Raw genomic sequence first — 16,011 nt, 5'->3', positions numbered from 1 at the left:
TCCACGATCCTAAGTTCAGGGTTCTAGTTAGCTACATTAGAACACATGCATTAACCACAATTCTCTGAAAGATATTTATCACCTTAGCAGTTCTATATTTTGGGCTAATTCCTTTTAACCTATTTGAACCCTAAATCTAACAAGATAATTACTCAGATATAGTAAAACAATTCATAAGCATAAACTGAATAAAAACATAAATAGATTAAGGTTATAAATACTGGAGTTCCAGTACAAATCTTTGAAGGAGTCTTGGATCTTCTCTCCAAATCTGCTAAAAACTCTAAGTGTTGTTTGCTGTGAAAAAATAGAAAATAAGAAAGCGTTTGTTGCCTATAACAATGGCAGATCACATAAATATTAGGATAAAAGTCGGCCAGGGGTATTTCTGTAAATATATCTTCACTTGGGTTTTAAGCCGGCTGGAAACATAGCTGGGTTTTGCGCACTTCGCTGTCGACCGACGACACAAGGTGTGCATCGATCGATGTTCGTCTCTGATCGTCGACTTTCAGACAGGTTCGATGGTCAGCTACAAGCTTCCTCTTATTTTATCTCTAAAATGCACCCAAATCATCACTTTTCTTCAAAACACTCATGAACCTGTAAATGTGCTAAAAATACTCCAAAACATAGTAAATAGTTTCTAAAACATCTATATACCATGACTAAAAATGGGTAAAATCCATGGTATATCAACTTTTCCATACTTAACCTTTTGCTTGTCCTCAAGCAAAACAAAGAGTAATCTTTATGAAAGAAGTTTGAAAACAGCAGGGGTTCACACAATTCAAGAACTCACTATCATCACCTCTACAATGTTGCGAGCCACATCAAATCAATTCTAACTTTAGAGATATTTTATACACCATATCCTAGCTTAGCAACTAAATTCATCTAACCAGCAACTTAACTAATACTGTTTGAATTGCCCCTCTATTGATCTCATTTAGTACATATATAAAATGTGTAGCCTTTACCTTGGGAGTATCGATCAAAAGACACATGAACTCTTACTCAAACAAGTTTTTGAACACACAAGTAGTCTTATCTGATCTCTTTCTTCCCTCATTCTCTCTTCTCTCAATCTCAATTCTAATGAACAATGATGCTGATACAGTCCATCTTTATTCATCTTCTTTTCGATTTTATCTTTTATCTTTCTCTTTTTCTTTGTTTTTCTTGACAAAGTGTAGGCGAATAATAGGGTCACAGAAGACACTTCTACCCCTCGCTTCCAACGATGTGTGATCATTCCAATAGAGTAGAATAATAGGGTCGCATGAGACACTCCTACCACCTTAAACCGTAGAAAATCATTTCAATCTTTTATACTTATAGATGCTGAAGAGAGAGAGAGAGAAGGGAATCAGAAACACACAGACTTTTTACCTTTCAGACTTGCAGGAAGAATCCGACCTAATGTATACAAAACCCCAAAACAAGCAGATTAAGCTCATTTAGGTTGGAGATCAGCTTTGGTTCCTTCAATCATTCTCAGCAAGTGTGAATAATTGGCAGGTGATCCACTTTAGTATCTCAAATACACTATGCAGTTAATAAATACACTATGCTAAAGAGTGGTTAGATAATAAGTGAAATTGTAAAGTTCATTATCCCCTTCTTGACTCAATAACATTTTTTTGAAAAACATTTTATAAGGCTCAGAAATAAAATAAATATCAGTAAACCTCTCTACAGGCTTAAATTACATTGTCCCCAGTGTATATCTGATAGTCGATCTTCAGACAGGTTCGATGGTCAGCTACGAACTTCTTCTCATTTTATCTATAAAATGCATCTAAATCATCATTTTTTTTCCAAATCACTTTTAAACCTGTAAATGTGCTAAAAAGACTCCAAAATAAATAAATAGTTCATAAAATATCTATATATCTTATCCAAAAATAAGTAAAATTCATGGTATATCAGAACCTTACAAGAAAACGCCGATAATTCTTAGCAAAACCAATCAATAAGTCTATTTTACTGGCGAATGACATACTATAAAATAGGTAGAGCATTGACACGTGTTATGGTACACGTGATTCTTGTGAGCTCGCCTTTCTCGATAACAAGCGGAGTTTTATTCAAAAATTTATTTGGAAGAAGAAAGATACATTTTTGTTTTTTTTTTTTTCAAATATGACTCAAAATAAAAGGCCAAACACAAAACTAATCCATGATTTTTTTTGAAATTTTCTTTTCCCTATTCATCCTAAAAGTTCGGATTATTCACAAAAATATCATTATTTTTTTTCGAAAATGAGTGTTTTACTCTATTATCCTCATCTTCATCAAGTATTTACAATATTGTCATTGCCATCGATACACCAATCTACCATGAACAACCAATTTGAATCTCTTAATGCACCAAAGTTTTAATTTTTACTCTTCATAACTCATTATTTAAGCATATAAACTACATATCTTTCACTTTCTCTCTATATTCATAAAAAAAAAATCAAGATTTTGATTCTAAATTTTGTAGGTTCAAACTCATGATTATTTGTCATTAACAAGTGGATCTGTTTCGTGGTGAAGTTCAGTGTGATAAGAAAAGCTAATCAAGTAATCTCACCGGTTAAAAGTATGAAGTTGATATTTTTTTTCCAGATTTGTTCGTCAGAAGACTTCCGTGTAAGTCATCTGGTCTTAGAAGACTTATACGAAAGTCTTCTGGTCAATACAGAGGTTAGTTTTGCAATTGAATTTATGTGTGTTTTTAGAGACGACTTCTCTGGAAGTCTTCCAACTTTTCTTTGTTAACAAAAAAATCTCGAAAATACCAGAAAGAACTTCCTGGTAAGTCGTCTAAGTTACACAAGTTAGTTTTGCAATTGACCGGATTGTGTTAGAAGTTTGACTTTCTCTAGATGACTTACACGGAAGTCTTCTGTCGGAAGACTTCCGAGTAAGTCTTTCGAACTCTTGGTGGAAGTCTTCTCATTATCGGTGAAAGTCGTCCCGGGTTACTTTTGCAATTGAAAAATAAATTTTTAATATTTAGTTTTAATTAGACGACTTCATGTTTGTCTTCTGGAAGATGACTTACACATAAGTCTTCTGGAAGACGACTTATACGGAAGTCTTCCAAAATTTTATTCGGAGATTCTGGTCAAACCGTGGTTATCACAGAAGACTTTCATGTAAGTCTTCTGCCGGAAGACTTACATAGAAGTCGTCTAGTTAAACTTAAATATTTAAGTTTTATTTTTCAGTTGCAAAAGTAACCAGAGACGACTTACATGGAAGTCGTCTAGTTAAATGTAATATTTAAATTTTATTTTTCTGGTGGAAGACTTCCATGTAAGTCTTATAGAAAAAGTCAAATTTTTGACACAGTTCGATCAATTACAAAACTAATATGTTTATCCTAGAAGACTTATCGGTAAGTCTTCTTTGATATTTTCGAGATTTTTTCAAAAACAAAAGTAAACTGATATCTACAAAGTAAGACTTCCAAAGACGTCTGCTGTAGTGTAGACTTCTATGGATGTCTTCCTTTGTACATTTTCAATTGCAAAAATGACCTAAATGGAAGTCATCTAGAGAAAGTCAACATTTTCTTGTTAATTCATGTATATTAATTGACATTGGGGTTAGTATCATTCATGTTTATTAATATTTCTAGCTAATTCGAGAAGACTTTCGTGGAAGTCATCTACTTTAGTTTTTGTAATCTTGTTAAGTCACTTTAAGATATTTTTTTTAACTTTCAAAAGTGTTAAGTAACTTCAAGATTATCAAGTTATATGGTTTAATATGTCTTCTTATATCATAAGATATACTTTTGAATTTTCATGAGATTTAAAATTTTAATTTTCGCTTAAAATTTAAGTTCTCTGCCTAAATTTAAATTTCCCGCTTAAATTTTCCGGTTATATTTTATTTTCCCGCTTAAAATTTAAGTCTTCTGAGAAGACTTCTTGAAAGAATTCTGAAGACTTCCCAGAAGACTTCACAAAAGACTTTTAGTGAAAGTGTTATATGTTTGAAATTATGTAATGTTTGATATTTTGTGAATTTTACTAAGTTTTCTTTGAAGTTTTTTCCCTTAATTTTAGTGAATTTGATTAAATTTTTGTGTTATTTTGTTTTGCTATTGAAGTTGTATCAATAACTTCAATAAATTCAAGTATTTTTGGCAAGACAATATTTTAAACATGAACATATTTACTAAAAAATTCATTAATATCTCTTCAAATTTACAAAGTAATTCACAACTACAAGAGTACACACATAAATCACAAAACATGGCATAAATAAAACTATTACACATAGAGTTAGAGATTATTCCTCCACAAAGATAAGCTTGGACTCCACTTGATATGCAAGAAGACTCTGTCAGAAGACTTCCAGAAAGTCTCCTAGGGAAATAATGTTTTAGAAAAATCTATCAGAAGACTTCCAGGAAGTCTTCTAAAGCATTATATTTTAGAAAAATTCTCAGAATACTTCCAAAATCTGAGTCACATCTTAAAACCTGAATATCCAAAAACGTTCAAATGAGTTTAAAACAGGGAAAATGAATGGAAATTAGATAGATCTATCTTTATAGAACACAAAAAATAGATAGAAAGAATTACGCTGTAAAACAGTTTTTAAGTTCTTAATAACACTATAAGACACTTCATGCTACCCAGACACTTTTTCTTTTCCCAATACGCGAATTACTCTTCCCAATTCATAAAACAATTGAAACCTAACTAAAGTCTAACTAAATAATAAAATATTAATTTTTCTATTATTATATGTTTTTTTGTCTCTCTCCTTCTTCTCTTTCTTTTCAAACTTTCTGTTTCTTTCTAAATTAAAATCTGATTCTTCAGATTATTTTTTCAAAAGAATTTGCACTTAATTATTATCTCTGTTTCTTAATCTATATTTTAAGATAAGTCAAGACATATCTTCCGATGATGATGTAATAGTGACATATATGATAACGACATCAATGGCAGAGTAGTAATCGACTTTAGCGTAGCTACAATGGAGACGTAGACGACGGTGGAGACGTTGGCGAAGACGATGCGGAAGACCCATCATCCAACGGTGGAGATACAATTAACGTCACGCACCTTCCTCATGTGTGGTATTATGCTTTGTTTTCTGTTGTTTTTCACGTGTCTCTTCCACCGTTCTCTACCATCTCCACCACCGTTCTTCGACATCTCAACAACTGTTCTTTGTCGTCTCAACCACCGTTCTCTTGCTTCTTATGAGTTTTCTCTACCATTCTACGGCATCTCATCGGAACCCAGTGTACACGTGGACATCGAACTCTCATATACATGTGGATATTGAATCTTGGTGTACATGTGGATAGTGTACTCCAGTGTTTTAAGATGAATTGTGTTGTACATGTATATATCTTAATACATGTATAGCTTCATACATGTAAATATCTTGATACATTGATTGTTTGATGTATGTATAAACAAAGACTTCTCAAATTACAAAGCTTCTCCTACCAAAATTTCTCACTACATCCACATGCGTAAAAACTCACCACAAACATTGATGTGTTGTTCATATCTCACATACAACTACTATTATTTTGATTCATTTACATGTACACATGTACACCTCACATTGTGTACACCGCCAAGTCATATAGCCTCATACATACACATCACCCAACCCCATGAACCTTATGTAGTATCAGTGTATCCATCACACTCTATCAATTAATTATATGCTCTAGTGTATAATTACGTTTTAAATGGTTTTCTAAATATAGAAAAAAGCTTTATATTTTGTTTTGGTGTCCACGAACTTAGGTTGTACACATGTACATTAAATTCATATGTTGTCCACAGTTTTGATGTTTACATGTACACTAAATCTATATATATATGTGGCCATGTTTTAGGGTCAAAAATTTGCTTTAGGTTTAAGTGGTTAAGATTTAGTTTATTGGGTTTATGGTTTATGCTTAGGGTTTATTATAAGAGGGGTATTGAGTTGTAAATCTGAACTGTCTTGTTCATTTATACGTAATATAGTGTTTTTGTGAATGTGTACAATTAAGTTTTATAATACAATTAAGTTTTCCTGTATAATTAAGTGAATGTGTACAATTAATATATTGTTTATGTGAGAGTGTACAAGTAAGTGCAATGGTAAAGGGCTTGTTTCTAGTCTTCTTAGTCTCTGGTTCAATTAACGTTTGTATCATTTAAATTTTACTTAAGTTTTTTCTCAATGAGCGGCAATTTTGTAATAATATCATCCTCTTCGTATTAGGGATTCTGATTTTCCTGGAAATATATCTCAAGGCCACCATTGATTTTTAACATGCAATCTTCATTATATTTTGTATTTTTACCTCCAAGAGTTACAAATATTATAAATATTATATGATTTTTAACATGCAATCTTCATTACTGTGTGACTCATGATTTACTGGGTTTTTTTTATAACTGACTTATCTAAATTGGGAGAAGAAAACAGATGAAAAAAAATCAAAAGATCGGAAATTTATGTTTTAGAGGGGTTGAGGAACATTAAGTTTTCTAAAATCAATTTTCTGTTTAAAAAAAAAAAAGAACGAGATGAATGGAGAAGAAAGTCAGGAAAGAGAAGATGATAGGTCCCACTAGTTAGAAAATGTAACTTGATTTGGTTTTAGTTGAGGACATCCAAGTAAACAATCAAAATAAACTGTCCTAGTAGCTGAAATTGCCCTATTATGTAATTAAAACTTAGAAACTGTCTTATGGTGTAAAAAACTCAAATAGATATCCAACATTTTGGAAAAAAAGTAAGAGTTGTGCAACAAAAGGTTACCTAATGAAGAAAAATTAGACATGGAGACTTACCAAAACACTCAAATCTATTATGAAGGAAGAGACATGAGAGAAGACTCTGTTAGAAGACTTCCATGAAGTCAGAAGACTTCCAAGAAATCTTCTGGTGCATTATATTTTAGAAGACTTTCGAGAAGACTTTCCAGAATTCTTCGAGAGTCAGATCCAGATCTGCAAAACCTGCACATCCAAACCCAGAAATGAAAAACCTGCATATCCAAAAACGTTTTAATGGCTTCAAAATAGATAAAATGAGTGGAAGATTATATTGATTTACCTTTATAAATCACACAAAAATAGATATCCAAAATTTATAAATTTACTTTTAAATGAGTGGAAGATGAGAATCATGTGATAAAAATCTGCAAAAACAAGATAAATTAGTGAGAAATACATGAGACAAAAAATGAAAATTTGATAAAAAAAAAAGTTTGGTGTTTTTAAGTTCAAAGAGCTTAGAAAGAGATTAGAAAGTGTTAGTTTGAAAAAAAAGTAAAAGCTTTATGCAACAAGAATGTTACCAAATAAAAAAAAAATCAGACATGAAGATTTCTAGGAAGTCTTCCAAAACGCTCATATCTGTTGAAAGAGGAGACTCCGTGAGAAGACTTCTAGAAAGACTTCCATGAAGTCACAAGACTTCCAGGAAGTCTTCCATGATGTCAAGTCTTCTGGCGCATAATATTTTAGAAGACTGCGAGAAGTCTTCTAGAGTTTGACCCAGATTTGAAAAACCTTTGTATCCAAACCTTAACTTAAGAAACATGGAAAATGTTGTAACCATTCCAAAAATCACAAGACTTGTTTGAAAAAAATTCTGAAGTAAAAATTTTGTGTAAAACGCTCACAGAAAAAAATACTCCCCAAAGAAAATTTGTTGTAGCAACTTTGGGCTACATTCTCACCTCTGCTCGGCTCAGCAAGCGGAGAGCCAGATCCTCCCACTTTCAGCCTTCAAATTTATGATTGTGCAGAAGTGGTTTTCAGGAATCTTGGCGACTATCTTAACTTAAGAAACATGGAAGAGGTTGTAACCACTCCAATAATCACAATATTTGTTTAAAAAAGTTCTTGAAATAAAAAAAATTGTATAAAACGATCACAGTAAAAGATACTCCCCAAAAAAAATTTGTTGTAGCAACCCTTTGTTACATTCTCACATCTCAGCTCACCTCAGCAAGCGGGGAGAGCCAGATCCTCCCATTTCCGGCCTTTAAATTGATTATTGTGCAGAAGCGGTTTTCAAGAATCTTTGTGACTACCTTAACTTAAGAAACATAGAAGAGGTTGTAACCATTCCAAAAATCACAATATTTGTTTAAAAAATTTCCTGAAATAAGAAAAAATTGTATAAGACGCTCACAGAAAAAGATACTCCCCAACAAAAATTTGTTGTAGCAACCCTTTGCTACATTCTCACACCTCTGCTTGGCTCAGTAAGCCGGGAGCCAGACCCTCCCACTTTTGGGCTTTAAATTGATTATTGTGCAGAAGCGGTTTACAAGAATCTTGGCGACTACCTTAACTTAAGAAACATATAAGAGGTTGTAACCATTCCAAACATCACAATATTTGTTCTAAAAAGTTCATGAAATAAAAAAAAATTGAATAAAACACTCAAAGAAAAAGATACTCCCCAAAGAAAATTTGTTGTATAAAACCCTTTTTTTTTATCGTCTAACTCTTATTATATTTGTCGGTTGCCCATCGTTAAACCCTTTTATTCTTTTCCCGAAATGATTCTCTAAGTCTTCTATCGTTATACACTTATTATTTTCTAATTCCTTTATTTTCTCGTTTAACTCTCTTATCTCTTCTAATTGCTTGTCGTTTAATTGTTTGTAATTTTTTATCTTTTCTTCAAGTTCTTTATTCTATTATTTTAGTTGTTCTAATACGTTATCCTGTTTTTCTTCTATTTTTTGTATTTTTTCTACTATTATTTTTATTTGGTCTCCAAGTTTTTCTATCATAATTTTTCAGCTAATTTATTTACGGTTTTTGTTAGGTTTTTTACTGTTATTAATACGTCATCCAGTCCCTGTAATTTGTCAAGTTCATCTAGTATTTTTATATTATTTTTTATTTCAGAAATATCTTTTTGTATTTTTTCAATATGTTCAATTGAATCTATTATTTTAACTAATTTTTCTTGAACTTTTCTATTGATTTTAACTTGGTTTATTGATATGTTACCGATTATTTCTGTTTGATTGTTTAGTATTCCACGTATTATTCTCAACGAATGACTTATTTTATGATCTTCTCTTATATTTGCTCCCATCGTATATTCAGTATTTTCCATCTTATTTCTTTCTAAAGGTATAATTTTTTCTTTATAGGGTATTCCTGGTATAGAGTATAATTCTGGGTGATATTCGATACTTTGATCTATAAATTCGTCCATTTTTATAAATTTATCAGACTTTCTATTATTTTGAATTCTTCAATTTTTTTGTTTATTAACTTTCCTTCCTCTTCTGAGTATTCTAATGCTCGTCATTTATTCTTATTTATAACTGCACAAAATAATTTTATATGTTCTCGTTTCTGTTCATTAATTTTTTCAATTTTATTATTTTATTTTTTGAGTTTTGATGGCTCTGATACCAATTTTTTCTCTACTTTTTTCTTATAATTCTGAATTTTCTTTTTCATAGTTTAATATCTAGTGTTGTTATAGTTCGATCTAATTTTTTTAGTTTATGATTAATTTGTTGTAACTCATGTGAACTACTAATTGATTTTTTTTCTTTCGTTGACGGTTCTGTTTCTAGCTATTCTTGATGCACTACAACTAGGTTCTAAAAATTTTAATTGTGGAGTATATGCCTTATTTATTTGATCGCTTATATTTTTATTTTGTACAAACTTAACAGTAGTTGTTTTTTATACAAGTTTTCAAGATAGATATCATTCTTGTTTACAAATTCAATACTATGTGCGGATGAGGATAAGACATATCCAACATCATACGTAATTGATAGCGGATGATCTCCGTCTTCCATAAGATCATGTCTTTGAAAATCGTTGATAATTCCGATTGAATTGTTAAGGTTTTTTGTTGTTAATGGGATGTCATATTGACAGACCACGTTAAATTTAACAACTGAGTGTTTTAAATTGCTATCTACTATTCCGATTATTTTATCATTTTTGTCTTGAATTCTATTGTCAGTTACTACTAGTCTAATTGGGGAATTGATGTTCTTTTTAAATGTTGACCTTACTATTATTTGGATTGTTCCTATGTGTATATACGATATTTTTTCTTGATGACTCAGTTTCATTGTACTTATCTTTTCGTTTATGGCTTCAGCCGAAATTGCTGGTAATGTGAATTCACCGCGAGTTGATTCAATTGCTAAGGGAAATTCTCTTATGAGTTTTCATAAGTATAATACTTTTTTTCTTTTTAATATTTCTGATAATCTATTTCTATGTACATCTTGATCATTCTTTAATGTTATTTTTGCTTTCTTTTCAAGGTTTTTGATTTTTGATCCTTGGATTAATATATCTTTTTCAAAGAAATTATTTGTATCAATACTACTAATATAATCTAATAAGTTATTTTGTACTATGTTCTGAGTTTCTTCGTTATCAAACATACCTGAAATGAACTATAATTGAAATTTTGTTGGTTGTAATGGTCGCCCAGATTTGATTGAACTTCTTTGATTCTTGGGTGTTTTAATTTTAACTTGTGTTTATGAGTTTTGTCAAGTGAAAAACTGTTATTCAGAAGGTCTAAGCCTTCAACAGTTAGAGCTTTTCAGAGAAAAGTTTTCTCAACTCTTAAAACGAAACTTGTTCGATTTTTATTTCACTATCCCCCCTACAAGGAGGTTTACACACCTATTTATATTACATATGAGATAAGGACAGGACTATTTTACAGACTAAAGATAGACGCATGGTTCATTTTCATCCACTCTTACAAAGATAGTGTGAAATCTTATTTTTCCACTTTATTTATGTAGGTAGCTATATTAGGTCTTCATTTTTTCACGTGATTCTTGTTGGATGTCTACATTTTGTTGATTGATTCTTCAACTATTGTTTCTTCAGTCTCTTCAATCACTTCATCTTCTGGTTCTTCATCTCTGGTTCCACAAGTATGTGGCTCTCCAAGCCTAACTTCGAACTGTGTTTTTCTAAGTAGCTCACACATTAGATAATGATATCTTGGGCATTTGATGAAAGTATTGTCCCATATTCTGAAAACAAATGTGCTTGTTTCTTCTTTAATTTTTGTTTCTTCAGTTGCTCTGGTGAGTAGTAACGTCGAATCACTTTTGTAATTAAGGCGATGGTTGTTACTTAGGTACATGATTTTTCTGAGCATTCCAATTGTTAACTCGGCATCTACTCGAATCCTATCTTCGCTGGTATATTCAATGTTTGCTGGGTTGTCCTTTGTTAGATATTGTCCATTTCTTATTCCCATGATAATTACCTTCGATGCTGGACAGCTGACTCCTGATTCTCATGTTTCTGTTATTTGGAACTCCGGGTAATTGCTGTAATACTGCATGACTACTTCTTTATTTGTTCTTCATCTTCATTAGTTTGTTCTTTCCCTAGTAGGTTTATTCTGCCTAAGAACTGTGTAAAATAAAGAAGTATTCATGCAGTATTACATCAATTACCCGAAGTTCCAAATAACAGAAATATGAGAATCAGGTGTCAGCTGTCCAGCATCAAAGGTAATTATCATGGGAATAAGCAATGGACAATATCCAACAAAGGATGACCCATCAAACATTGAATATACCAGCGAAGATATGACTCGAGTAGATGCCGAGTTAACAATTGGAATGCTCAGAAAAATCCTTTACCTAAGTAACAACCATCGCCTTAATTACAAAAGTGACTCGACGTTACTACTCACCAGAGAAACTGAAGAAACAAAAAATAAAGAAGAAACAAGCCCATTTGTTTTCAGAATATGAGAAAATACTTTCATCAAATGCCCAAGATATCATTATCTAATGTGTGAGCTACTTAGAAAAACACAGCTCGAAGTTAGGCTTGGAGAGCCACATACACGCGCAATTTGCGGAACCTGAGACAAAAAACCAGAATATGAAGTGATTGAAGAGACTTAAGAACCAATAATTTAAGAATCAATCAACAAAATGTAGACATCCGGCAAGAATCACGTGAAAAAATGAAGACCTAATATAGCTAGCTACCTACATAAATAAAGTGGAAAAATTAGATTCCAAACTATCTTTGTAAGAGTGGAAAAAATGAGCCACTCGTCTATCTTTGGTCTGTAAAATGGTCATGTTCTTATCTCATATGTAGTATAAATAGGTGTGTAAACCTCCTTGTAGGGGGCAGAGTGAAATAAAAATCGAACACGTTTCGTTTTAAGAGTTGAGAAAACTTTTCTCTGAAAAGCTCTAACTGTTGAAAGCTTAGACCTTCTGATAACAGTTTTTCACTTGACAAAAGTCATAAACACAAATTAAAAACACCCAAGAATCAAAGAAGTTCAATCAAATTCGGGCGACCATTAAAAACCAACAAAATTTCAACTATAGCTCATTTCAGGTATGTCCGATAACGAAGAAACTCAGAACATAGTACAAAATAACTTATTACATTATATTAGTAGTATTGATACAAATAATTTCTTTGAAAAATATATATTAATCCAATGATCAAAAATCAAAAACCTTGAAAATGAAGCAAAAATAACATTAAAGAATGATCAAGATGTACATAGAAATAGATTATCAGAAATACTAAAAAGAAAAAATGTATTATACTTCGGAAAACTCATAAGAGAATTTCCCTTACCAATTGAATCAACTCGCGGTGAGTTCACATTACCAACAATTTCGTCTGAAGCCATAAACGAAAAGATAAGTACAACGAAACCGAGTCATCAAGAAAAACTATCGTATATACACATAGGAACAATCCAAATAATAGTAAGGTAAACATTTAAAAAGAACATTGATTCCCCAATTAGACTAGTAGTAACTGACAATAGAATACAAGACGAAAACGATAAAATAATCAGAATAGTAGACAGCAATTTAAAACACTCAGTTGTTAAATTCAATGTGGTCTGTCAATATGGCATCCCATTAACAACAAACAACCTTAACAATTCAATCGGAATTATCTACGATTTTCAAAGACATGATCTTATGGAAGACGGAGATCATCCGCTATCAATTACGTATGATGTTGGATATGCCTTATCCTCATCCGTACATAGTATTGAATTTACAAAAAGAATGATATCTATCTTGAAACCTTGTTTAAAGAAACAACTACTGTTAAGTTTGTACCAAAGAAAAATATTAGCGATCAAATAAATAAGACATATACTCCACAATTAAATTTTTTAAAACCTAGTTCTAGTGCATCAAGAATAGCTAGAAACAGAACCGTGAACGAAAGAAGAAATCAATTAGTAGTTCATATGAGTTACAACAAATTAATCATAAACTAAATAAATTAGATCGAACTATAACAACACTAGATAATAAACTATGAAAAAGCAAGGTCAGAAATATAAGAAAAAGGTAGAGGAAAAAATTGAGAAAAAATTGGTATCAGAGCCATCAAAACTCAAAAAAGAAAATAATAAAATTGAAAAAATTAATGAACAGAAACAAGAGCATATAAAATTATTATGTGCGGTTATAAATAAGAATAAAGGACGAGCATTAGAATACTCAGAAGAGGAAGGAAAGTTAATAAACAAAAAAAAATGAAGAAATCAAAATAATAGAAAGTCTGATAAATTTATAAAAATAGACGAATTTGTAGATCAAACTATCGAATATCACCCATAATTATACTCTATACCAGGAATACCCTATAAAGAAATAATTATACCTTTAGAAAGAAATATGATGGAAAATACTGAATATACGATGAGAGAAAATATAAGAGAAGATCATAAAATGAGTCATTCGTTGAGAATAATATGTGGAATACTAAACAATCAAACCGAAATAATCGGTAACATATCAATAAACCAAGTTAAAATAAATAGAAAAGTGCAAGAAAAATTAGATAAAATAATAGATTCAATTGAACATACTGAAAAAATACAAAAACATATTTCTGAAATGAAAAATAATATAGAAATACTAGATGAACTTGACAAATTACAAGGACTGGATGACGTATTAATAACAGTAAAAAACCTAACAGAAACCGTAAATAAATTAACTGAAAAATTATGATAGAAAAACTTGGAGACCAAATAAAAATAGTACTAGAAAAAATACAAAAAAATAGAAGAAAAGATAAAAAAATTACAAACAATTAAACGACAAGCAATTAGAAGAGATAAGAGAGTTAAACGAGAAAATAAAGGAATTAGAAAATAATAAGTGTATAACGATAGAAGACTTAGAAAATCATTTCGGAAAAAGAATAAAAGGGTTTAACGATGGGCAACCGACAAATATAATAAGAGTTAGACGATAAAAAGGGGGGGGGGAATAGCAATATCAACAAAAAATGGACGAACATACGGAAGAATTAAGAGAGATGTTAAAAAATATTACTCTAATTGACAACCCTCAACAACTTGAACAAAATGAAATAATAATTGATCACTCATCTTCATCGGAAGAGGAACCATATGTTCCTTTCGTAAACCCTGTAGAAGGAGAACGAACAAGTAAACAAAAAGAACTTATTGATCAAAAACCAACCATAAAAATTGACGATAGTTACAAAAATAAATGAGGATATTTTAGATCCGAAACAAGAAAGCTCGAAAAATATCAACAATTTAAACCAAAACCAGTCAAATATAACGACTTCTTGGATCTTTATTGCGTTAATCACCAAGAAGGGAAAATTAGATTACACAATTGGGTCTCTGAACAAGAAATGCAGCTACAGTTAAACGAAACAATTCAAAAAATGAACACCAAAAATTATTTAAATCTCTTAATATATAACACAACCGGAATAGTATTCACATACCTTGCCGGAATGAAAAATGCTAATAAAATTCAACTACAAAATTTTAGAGATCATCAAAAAATCCTTGTCACCTTAACTTAAGAAACATATAAGAGGTTGAACCATTCCAAACATCACAATATTTGTTTTCAAAAGTTCATGAAATAAAAAAAAATTGTATTAAACACACACAGAAATAGATATTCTCCAAAGAAGATTTGTTGTGTGGCAACCCCTCGCTACATTCTCACACCTTTGCCGGGAGCCAGACCCTCCCACTTTCGGTCTTTGAATTGTCGATTGTGTTAAAATATATATACTATTATTTTTCTTTCTTCATAACCGATGTGGGAGTCTTCCCATTTGAACTGTTTTTGGGCTTTAGAACATGTAGCCCAAGTCATTTTTCTTTTACATTTTAATAAAAGCCGATGGGCTTTTAATAGATTTCACAGATCTCTTGTACTCAAATATGTAAACGAACAAAAAATGACTTGTTTTCTTCGTAAACATACTTAGAACATCCGCATTAAAGGTTTATGGGAAAAATTCACACATAAATCAAAAAAAAAATAATAAAATAATAAAATCACATGAATCCTTCTCTCCTAAAGCTCTCTTGGATGAACTCCTCTCTCCTAAAATTCATCACTGTAGCGCGGGCCCCACGTGTCGTGGCTGCCCGCAATTGGTCTAGTTTTTTTTTTTTTTTTTTAAAAAAAATCAAAAAGAAAAAAAAAATTTAATAATAAAAAATTTAAAAAATGAACTCCAAGAGAGGGTTCATTGATGTGGATGCTCTTACATAAAATCCAATTCTAAATAACTAATACAAATCTACATCTTTCCATCTGTTTCAATATGCTGTGCTTTCGTGTGATTAAATCAACAAACTTCGGTTCCTTAAAACTTACATAAACAAACTCGATTGTGCATATCCAACTTCCGCATTATCTTCATCAATTCCTAACAATAACAAACACCACATCTAGTAATTGAAGAATCTTCATATATTATACAGCTCAGTCTGCTCAGATCAGAGCTTGGCATTATGCATGCAAAGATGAGAGGTTTCGTTATATATGAGAGGTTTCGTTATATATTTTTTACTCTCATCAGTACTCATTTCATGTAAAACCATCTTGTCCCCAAAATATGTTGTTTCAAGTTCCATCGACGTGACACCGCAAATTATTGTTTGGTAGTTTACTTCTTTGAGATCAATCGAGTGACTTTTCTATCATTTTGAATA

This window comes from Brassica napus, chromosome C4, assembly GCF_020379485.1.
Source record: "Brassica napus cultivar Da-Ae chromosome C4, Da-Ae, whole genome shotgun sequence".
Lineage (NCBI taxonomy): Eukaryota > Viridiplantae > Streptophyta > Magnoliopsida > Brassicales > Brassicaceae > Brassica > Brassica napus.
The sequence above is the reverse complement of the archived record's forward strand: the minus strand, read 5'-3'. Positions refer to the sequence as shown.